General features: G+C 37.8%; 1 pseudogene; it reads right to left on the bottom strand.

Annotated features, from left to right (window-relative positions):
• Positions 1 to 6,867: 6,867 nt before the first annotated feature.
• Positions 6,868 to 8,197, bottom strand: LOC114610124 (annotated as a pseudogene).
• Positions 8,198 to 8,477: the final 280 nt, after the last annotated feature.

Raw genomic sequence — 8,477 nt, 5'->3', positions numbered from 1 at the left:
CTGACAGGTCTTTGAGAGCCAGATGAGAAGATGTGGGTGGATTAGCAGACCTATGATGATGATTTGAACAGGTGTTGCATGTAGATTTACAAACATGCTTTTCCCATTACCTTGGCTGCATTCCCAGCCCACTCCCAGCTCTCTTTTGTTCCACTCAGCTTAGATTGATTGGTGCTACCAGTACTGACCCAACTTCTCTTTCCTACCCACCTTTGTTCTGGAAGTCAAGCCCCTCCTCCAAGCCTCTCCTGAGACCCTTTCTTTGTGAGGGGTCGCATAGCCAGCCTCACCTGAGACCACTGAATCCACAGATAAAGGACATACACTCAGCTTGTCACTTTACAGCTTGCCTTTTGAGGCACAATTGCTGGAAGCAGATAACGCCTGCTTGGAAATGTTTGCCCTTACCAAACTACCATCTGTGTCTCTCTCCTTTGGCTTCAAACTCAGTGGCTATTCCAATCAGCCCCTCCCAAACATCTCTGGCAACACACCCACAGTGGAGCTGCAGGTTGAGGCTGCCCTGAGATCTTACATGAATACTACTTCCGTTCCCAAGCATGGCAAAAAACAAAAAAACAAACAAACAAAGCAGCCCCTCTCTCTTTCCCTGCATCTCCTTTTCCTCTTGGGACCCGGAAGTCCCACTTATACCTTCCGCCAAACAATCTGCTCTTGGCTTTCTTTACTAACAAATCAAGAATCAATAGGGAACTAGACTGTAGTATCAGCACTTACCCTTACAGTCTGTATCAGTAATTTTTGCTTCATGTAGACTCTAGTTTTGGTCCAAACAATATCCCTACTAAGAGCTCTCTGATTTTCAGCCAAAAGTAGACCTGGAAGGTAAGGACTGAGAAACATGTGAAGTAAACCTCTAGGCCTTGGGAGAATCTTTCAAGTGAGGTTTCCCGAAGAATACTTTTAATCATATCAGAATATAATCTTCTCTTTTCTCTTGAGTGGACTAAACATGGCCAGAGCACTTGGGAAGACATGGCCTATGCCACCGTAGCAATATCACCTTTGTCCTTGTCAATAGACTAATATTTAACAGTACTTCCTGAGTATAATGGTGGTACACCACACATATCAGCTCATGAAAGTCTTCACAGAGGACAGACTTGGGAGATACCTTAATGATTTACGTTAGGGCTACACTCTAAGAACAGGTCTCACATTATTTCCAGGGCAAGCATGATCTTCTATAACTTCTTGTAGCTACTATATGATAAAAGTGCCATTTGACAAATGATCACAGAGTGATGTTCAGGACACATTGATATTCTTCCTGGAACCTGAAAAAGAGGTAGGTCCTGGAGGTCATGCTGCACCATTTCAAGATATTTTTTCGAATCAAGTCCTGGGTTAAAAGCCAATCATTAAGGGACAGTCATAGTTCAGGGACCACCTGTCATATAAAATCCCATGATTGAAGACATGATTAATTTACTTTCAACTTTCTAGGCAAAAGAGGATTGTCTCTTGGGGAAGTAGTATTTTGGAAAGCAAAATATCTAGGCATTTTCTATCTATCTATCTTAGGGTCCTGGCCTACCTTGCATCTTCCCACTTTGCTGTGACATGACTGCTTCCTTTCACACATGATGGCAATGCCAGCCATGTTCACACACTTCAAGTAAGACACCGAAACCCTAAGTCATGACAAAACATTGATCTCAGAACTTAGGAAAAGCTTTTCTTCTGTATTATAACTCTCCATAAATTCCCTTCTTCTGACATACATTTTCTGTACTCTAAAATGTCATTTAATGATCTGAGCCTTCTCCTTTGAGGAGAGCTTCTCAAAACTTTTGTAACAGCAAGCATTCAAGAAAAAAATGTGACTCTTAGCCTGGATCATCAAGTGCAAGCCATGAGATAAGGATTGGGTATACATACTCTTATTTTGTTTTGAGTATATATGTAAATAACTAGGAAAATACAGACATGAAACTAGGTACAGTGAGTAGTAATCAAAAGGGGAAAATTCAAGGATATAATTATAAAGTTTATGGAGCTGATTTAGAGCATAGACTACAGTCATCTCATGAAGTGTCAACAGATTTGGGATACTTGTATATATTTTCTTGCTAATGTTTGTGAAGAGGGTTCATTTCTAAACAACATATGTGGGAACATAAGGTTCAATACAGAAAGATCTGAGGTAGCTACTAGTCAGGCCAGAGGAATAGGGTGATAGGCATCCTGCATGCCTAGACCTTCTCCTGTATCCTGCTTCTCACCTTCTCCTGTATCTTGCCTCTAAGTATTAGGCATTTGATTTACAGAGTAAGGAACTACTGAAGAAATGAAAGGAGAACTTATCACATACATAAATTATTAGCACAGTGAGTTCTGCCCATTAAACTCCTTAAAATACTAGACATTCAAAAGTATCCCCTCTTCAGGAAAAAGACATCGGGATGGGTAGGGCCCTCACGGCTCTCTGGACAATGACAGGGGGACCGGAGCCATTACAATGTCCCCTTCAATTATTGGAGGTCAGGCCTCTATCCCCGCCTTCGCAAGTTTAGAATTGCGACAGCCCTTCTATACTTAGAGAAGGGAGGAGATGTCAGGGGCAGCCCTGCTTACACACTGAAGGCCTAAAATCAATCATAGGCCTAAAATCAGCAATAGGCCTGTCATACATGTATACTAACACCAAGTCTTGGGTCTCAATGGAAAAACATTGAAACAGATGGCTATAAGCTAATGTAAACAGGCAGCTTTTGTGGAAATCTACAAGACTGAGTAGTCATAGACCTTGTAAATAGGTAGCCTTGGCAGACAATACGAACTTTGATAAGGTCAAGCGAGTCATAGGCAGAGTCATAGTGACTTGTCCCCTGAACCTTCACCCAGCTGATACCCGGTTCTGAAGATATCTGTATTCCCTCTGAACACCCACACTCTAGTGTCATTCCCTTCCCCACATCCTGCCTTTCTGTGTTTATAACCCCTGCATGAATGAATTACGATTTGAGAAAAAATAAATTATAATAAATAAATAAATAAATAAATAAATAAATAATACTAGACATTATTGTTACTCTTAAATAAAAGCACTGGGTTTGTCTAGGTACTTACAAATCCTGGTATATGCAGTAGTACATTTAGAGAAATGAGATTGTTTGGGCACAAAATATATGTGATTGTCCCAAATGTGAGGTCCAAGGCTTCTGAGATCAGTATGCTTTTCTCTTCCACAAAGGAGAGTTTTATGAGATTATCATCAATTCAGATGGGGCCTCCTTAGGACAGAATTATCTCAATATTATTTAGAAAGAAAAGATGCTGAAGGCAAGTTGAAGGTGTATAAATAAGTTCTTGAGAGATTTTGCACATATTCACAAGACTTTCTGGTTCACAATTTCTTTTCTCTTTGTAACTGTGATGTAGTTAATGTATTTGTTTTTACACATGTACATGCGACTTGTGCACATCTGTCCATATGTGTGCACATGTATATATGAGTGTGTGCGCTAGAACATGTATAAAGAGGTCAGAGGACAATCTAATATTAGTCCTTGCCATTCACCTTACATGGTACTTTTGCAGTTTGCTGCTGTATAGGTGAGTAGCTAGCCAATGAAATTCCATGGACTTCCCTGACTCCTCTCTCCATTTTCCTGTACAAGCCTTGGGATTTCAGATATCCGCTAGTTTTCCAGGCCTTACATGGGTTCTGCAGTTCAAACTCAAGGCTTTACATTTGTGCAATAACCACTTTTATTGCTCAGCCATCTCCAGAAACCTAAGCATGATTTATTTAAATATTATTTACATGCAATACAATTTTTCTTTCTAGGTGTACAATTTAGTAAGCCATATAAAAATCACTGCCTGACTTAAGGTATAATATTTTCATCATACACAGAAGTTCCCTGAAAGACATCTTAATTCAGTTCCCTCCTTTTCCCCTGGTGCCAGGCAACCATTGATCTCACTTCTGTTCCCATAGTTTCTTCTTTTGCAGAATGTTATATAAACAGGATGTTACAGTATGTAGCTTTTTGTATCTAACTTGTTTTCACTTAGCATAATGCTTTGAGGTTCATTCATGTTGCTGCCTGTATTCATCTTTCGTTCATTTTTTGTTGTGGAAAAGCAATCTATTGTGTGGATGCATGATAATGTGTTTATCCATTCAGCAGTTGATGGACATTTGGGTTATTTCCAGTTTGGGATAATTATGAATAAAGACATTATAATCAATCCTGTTCATGGCTCTGTATGAACATACGGTTTTACATTTCTTTTGGATAAATACTTATGTGAGATTTTTGGAGTATATAATGACATTGGCTGTTATGGGCCACCCCTCAAAATAAAATTTTTATGTTAAAGACCTAAGATGTTAGTACCTTAAAATATGAATGTAGTGGTCATATTTTGAAAGAGATATATTAGAGACAAGCTAGAGACAGACATCACAAATAATATATATATATATATATATATATATATATATATATATATACCTTGGAATTCTAACCTCTAGAATTGTAAGAAAACAACTGTTAAGATAAATTATGAAGCCATGCTATACCAGCCTCAGCAAGTAATACATGTAGCAAATACACATTATACTTTTGATGAACTAACAAATGTTTTTCAAACTATCTACAATGTTGTATACTACTACATAGAATCTGAGACTCTAACCTTAATTTTGGTAATAATAATAACACAGCGACACACACATACACACAAACACACACACACACACACACACACACACACATATATATATATATATGTTTATTTTATTTTACTTCCTGTGTATGAGTGTTTTGATTATCTGTATGGTATGTGCATAAAGTGACCACAGAAGTCAGAAAAGAGTGTTGGACCCTTTAGAACTGAAATGACCAATGGTCATAGGCTATCATGTGGATCCTGAGAATCAAATTCAGGTCCTCTGCAAGAGCAACAAGTGATCTTAACCACTGAGGAATCTCTCCAACCTGGCATCTTATTTATATTTCATATTCCTTTAATGCAGAGGTTCTCAATCTTCCTAATACTGGCAAATCTAATACAGTTACTCATGTTGTGGTGAGCCTAACCATAAAATTGTTTTGTTGCTACTTCATTGGTTTGATTTTACTACTGTTTTGAATCTTAAAGTAAATAATCAGATACACAGGGTATTTGATATGTGACCTCCATGAAAGGGTCGATTGATACCCAAAGGGGTCATGACCCACAGGTTGAGACATTTACTCTAATGACTCGAATGATGAACATTTCTTTCATATTTGTTACTATATCTTTGATAAAATATTAACTGAATTGTTAACCCCATTTTAAAGTTGTTTTATAATTCCTACTTTGGGAGTTTTAGATACAAAATCTCTATCAGATATATCTTTTTATTTACCTCTGCTATGACTTGCCATCATTTTTTAAGTCATTAATTTCCATAAAATTTACCCTAATGTTTTTCTTTTTATCATGTATTGAGTCTTATTTTAGAAATCTATTTCAATATTCAAATGGAGTTTTGCTTTGCTCTTCTGCATACTCATTTGGAGAAGGTGTATTCTTTTTGAAGGTATAAAGTTGTTAACATCAACCAAGAATGAAGTACAATGAAGTTGTATAGAACCCGAATGCCCCTTGACAATGAAAACATAAAACAATATTTTTTTAAAAAGAACTCTTCTTGACTAATATGCCTAAAGCCATGATGTCTTATAGAATAGGTGGCTAAAATTGTGATATCTAGTATATAAATTAAGTCTTGTTTGAGAAAGGGCGAGAGCGAGAGCGAGAGCGAGAGAGAGAGAGAGAGAGAGAGAGAGAGAGAGAGAATATACCAAATTCCTTCAACCAACAACACTACATAGATTTGGGAGTGAATTGGAAATCAATTGTAATTTGATCTCAGGTACAATGAATGAAGAGGATGCAGTGGGAGAAAATTCAAAGGTCACCTTTAGATACACCATTATACATTTAAGTGTTTATTTTGTAATTATTGAAGACCAGGTACATGATATATCTGAATTGAAATTGAGAGTTCATTCTAGCTTCAGCATGAAGAAGTCAAAAGGGAGTGAGATAGGTCTGTGAATAGTAAGATATAACTGCTGGCTGAGAAGAACATAATATCAAAGAGAATGTGCAAAATAGATGAAGTATTTTTAAGTCTTCTTAGCATTTGGGTACTCTGAGTGTCTCACATTTTTGTTTTTGGTTATGTTTTTGTTTTAAACACAATTTTTATTATGTTTCCACCAGTTGTATTTATCAGAAATCCTATCTTTTTTCAGTTTTATTATGAGATTAATACAAAGTAAATGTCATTAATACTTGTAAATTGATTTATATAGCTATATATAGGGTTTTTTTTGTATCCTAAAGGAGAAAACAGCACAGCACATTATAATTCAAAGGAACAACATTTAAAAAAAGGAACAACTTGTTTTGGTCTCAATTTTAGTTTCCTTTAGTCCCAAATAATAAGGAAATTAATAATCAGTGTGGAAGCTTACCTATTACCATATCTAGTAACATTATTTTAAACTTATATATAATAAGCCATGGTTACTCTAATAGAAACAGGAAGTTAATTGAGACTTATATTCTAATTAACAAATGTTTAAATGTCATATAATTAGGAAATTGCTTGTACAACTTGAACTCTTTCTTTCCCTTTATGCAAATCTTCTGAATATGTTTTAGGTCACTTGCAAATAAATTGGAAATTTAGGTGATACTTCAATTACAACACTCAATAGTAAGTTATTTAAGTAAGAACGTCTAAAACATACTTCTGCTTTGTACTGATACTATTCTCTGAAAACCAAAATTCTGCTTGTTTGGGGGAGTTGGTAACTGTGTGCCACTCAGTTTCTATTTTTCTTCAAAGCTTTCCTTTACTAAATTTTCCAAAGACAGGAGATGCTCCTCTGCATCCTTTAGTACAAGTTTGTTAATTGAATCTGCAATTTCCAAAAGATATTCAGTACTTCTTCCACTCGGACCAACTACATTAAAAACTTGTTCAGCAGTGTATTCCAGAGGTGCAGGTCCAAGATAATTAGGATTGCCACACATTCCGGTGTAGAGCAAAACACTGAATGGATTTTTTTATTAATACTTTTATTCGTTTAAATTTCAAATGATATCTTCCCAGCTTCTCCTCCACACCCCCCCATTTCATTCTCCCCTCTTCCCCTTCCCCTTTGCCTCTATGAGGGTGCTCCTCCACCCACTCACCTACTTCCTCCTCACAGCTTTAGCATCCCCCTATGCTGGAGCATCAAACCTCCACAGGACAGAGGGCCTCCCCCACCACTGATGTCAGATAAAGCTATTCTCTGCAACAGATGTATCTGGAGCCTTGGATCCCTTCATGTATATTCTTTGGTTGGTGGTTTAGTCTCTGGGAGCTCTGGGGATCTAGTTAGTTGAAATTGTTCTTCCTATGGGGTTGCAATCCCCTTCAGTTCTTTCTTCCCCTAGCTCTTCCATTGGGGTCCCCACCACTCAGTCTTATTGTTAGCTGTATCTGCATCTGTGTTAGTCAGCTGCTGGCAGAAACTCTCAGGGAACAGCCATACCAGACTCCTGTCAGCAAGCACTTCTTGGCATCAGCAATAGTGTCAGGGTTTGGAGGGTGCTGCAGATGAGATGAATCCCTAAGTAGGGCAGTCCCTGGATGGCTTCTCCTTCAGTCTCTGTTCCATTTTTTTTCCTCGTCTTTCCTTTGGAAAAGAACAATTCTGAGTTTAAAATTTTGAGATGGGTGGATGCCCCTATCTCTCAAGTGTGGGCAGTGTCTATCTGCTAGAGGTGATTTCTACAGGTTCTATTACCCCTGTGTTGGCTATTTGGGCTAAAGTCTTGTTTTCCTGACATCTGGAACGTTCTAGTGGCCACCCTCAGATTTGTTGTGGAGTCTTTCAGATAAAAAATAATTGTAGTAGTTCTTGTAACCTCCTTTCTCTCTGAAGTCGAGGTATGTTTTACGTCCTTTTCTTACAGGAAGTTTGTAAGCAGCATCCTGTACACTGCCCTCAGGATCTTCAGCAAGATTCACAACTCTTCTAGGCTTGTGAAGACCCTACGTAGTTAGTGCTGCCTTGCCAGAAGTACTGGCTGTAGCTCGAGATGTAACCAACCAACTTGTTCTGGTAGGAAAAGTCCATCTTCCAGATCAGTAGTAAACAAACACCCACATCTTTCTGGATCCTGATCTGCACCCGGGGTTCGGAATAAGACTACTCTCTGAGTGTCCCTTATTCCCTGTGTTTTAAAAAATAATTGTTACTACTATTATTACTCGACTTTATTGAATCTTTCTTTAATAATCCATTTACTCCATACAGAAACCGTCTGAATAAGGATGAAATTGCCCCAACTTAAAAACTACAAAAACTAATAAGTAGGGATGCCGTCACATGTGACCCAGAAAACAAACCTCTCTCTCTCTCTCTCTCTCTCTCTCTCTCTCTCTCTCT

Source organism: Grammomys surdaster, unplaced genomic scaffold (genome assembly GCF_004785775.1).
Source record: "Grammomys surdaster isolate TR1022 unplaced genomic scaffold, NIH_TR_1.0 126029, whole genome shotgun sequence".
Lineage (NCBI taxonomy): Eukaryota > Metazoa > Chordata > Mammalia > Rodentia > Muridae > Grammomys > Grammomys surdaster.
Note: the sequence above shows the minus strand (reverse complement) of the source record. Positions and strands in the feature narration are given on the sequence as shown.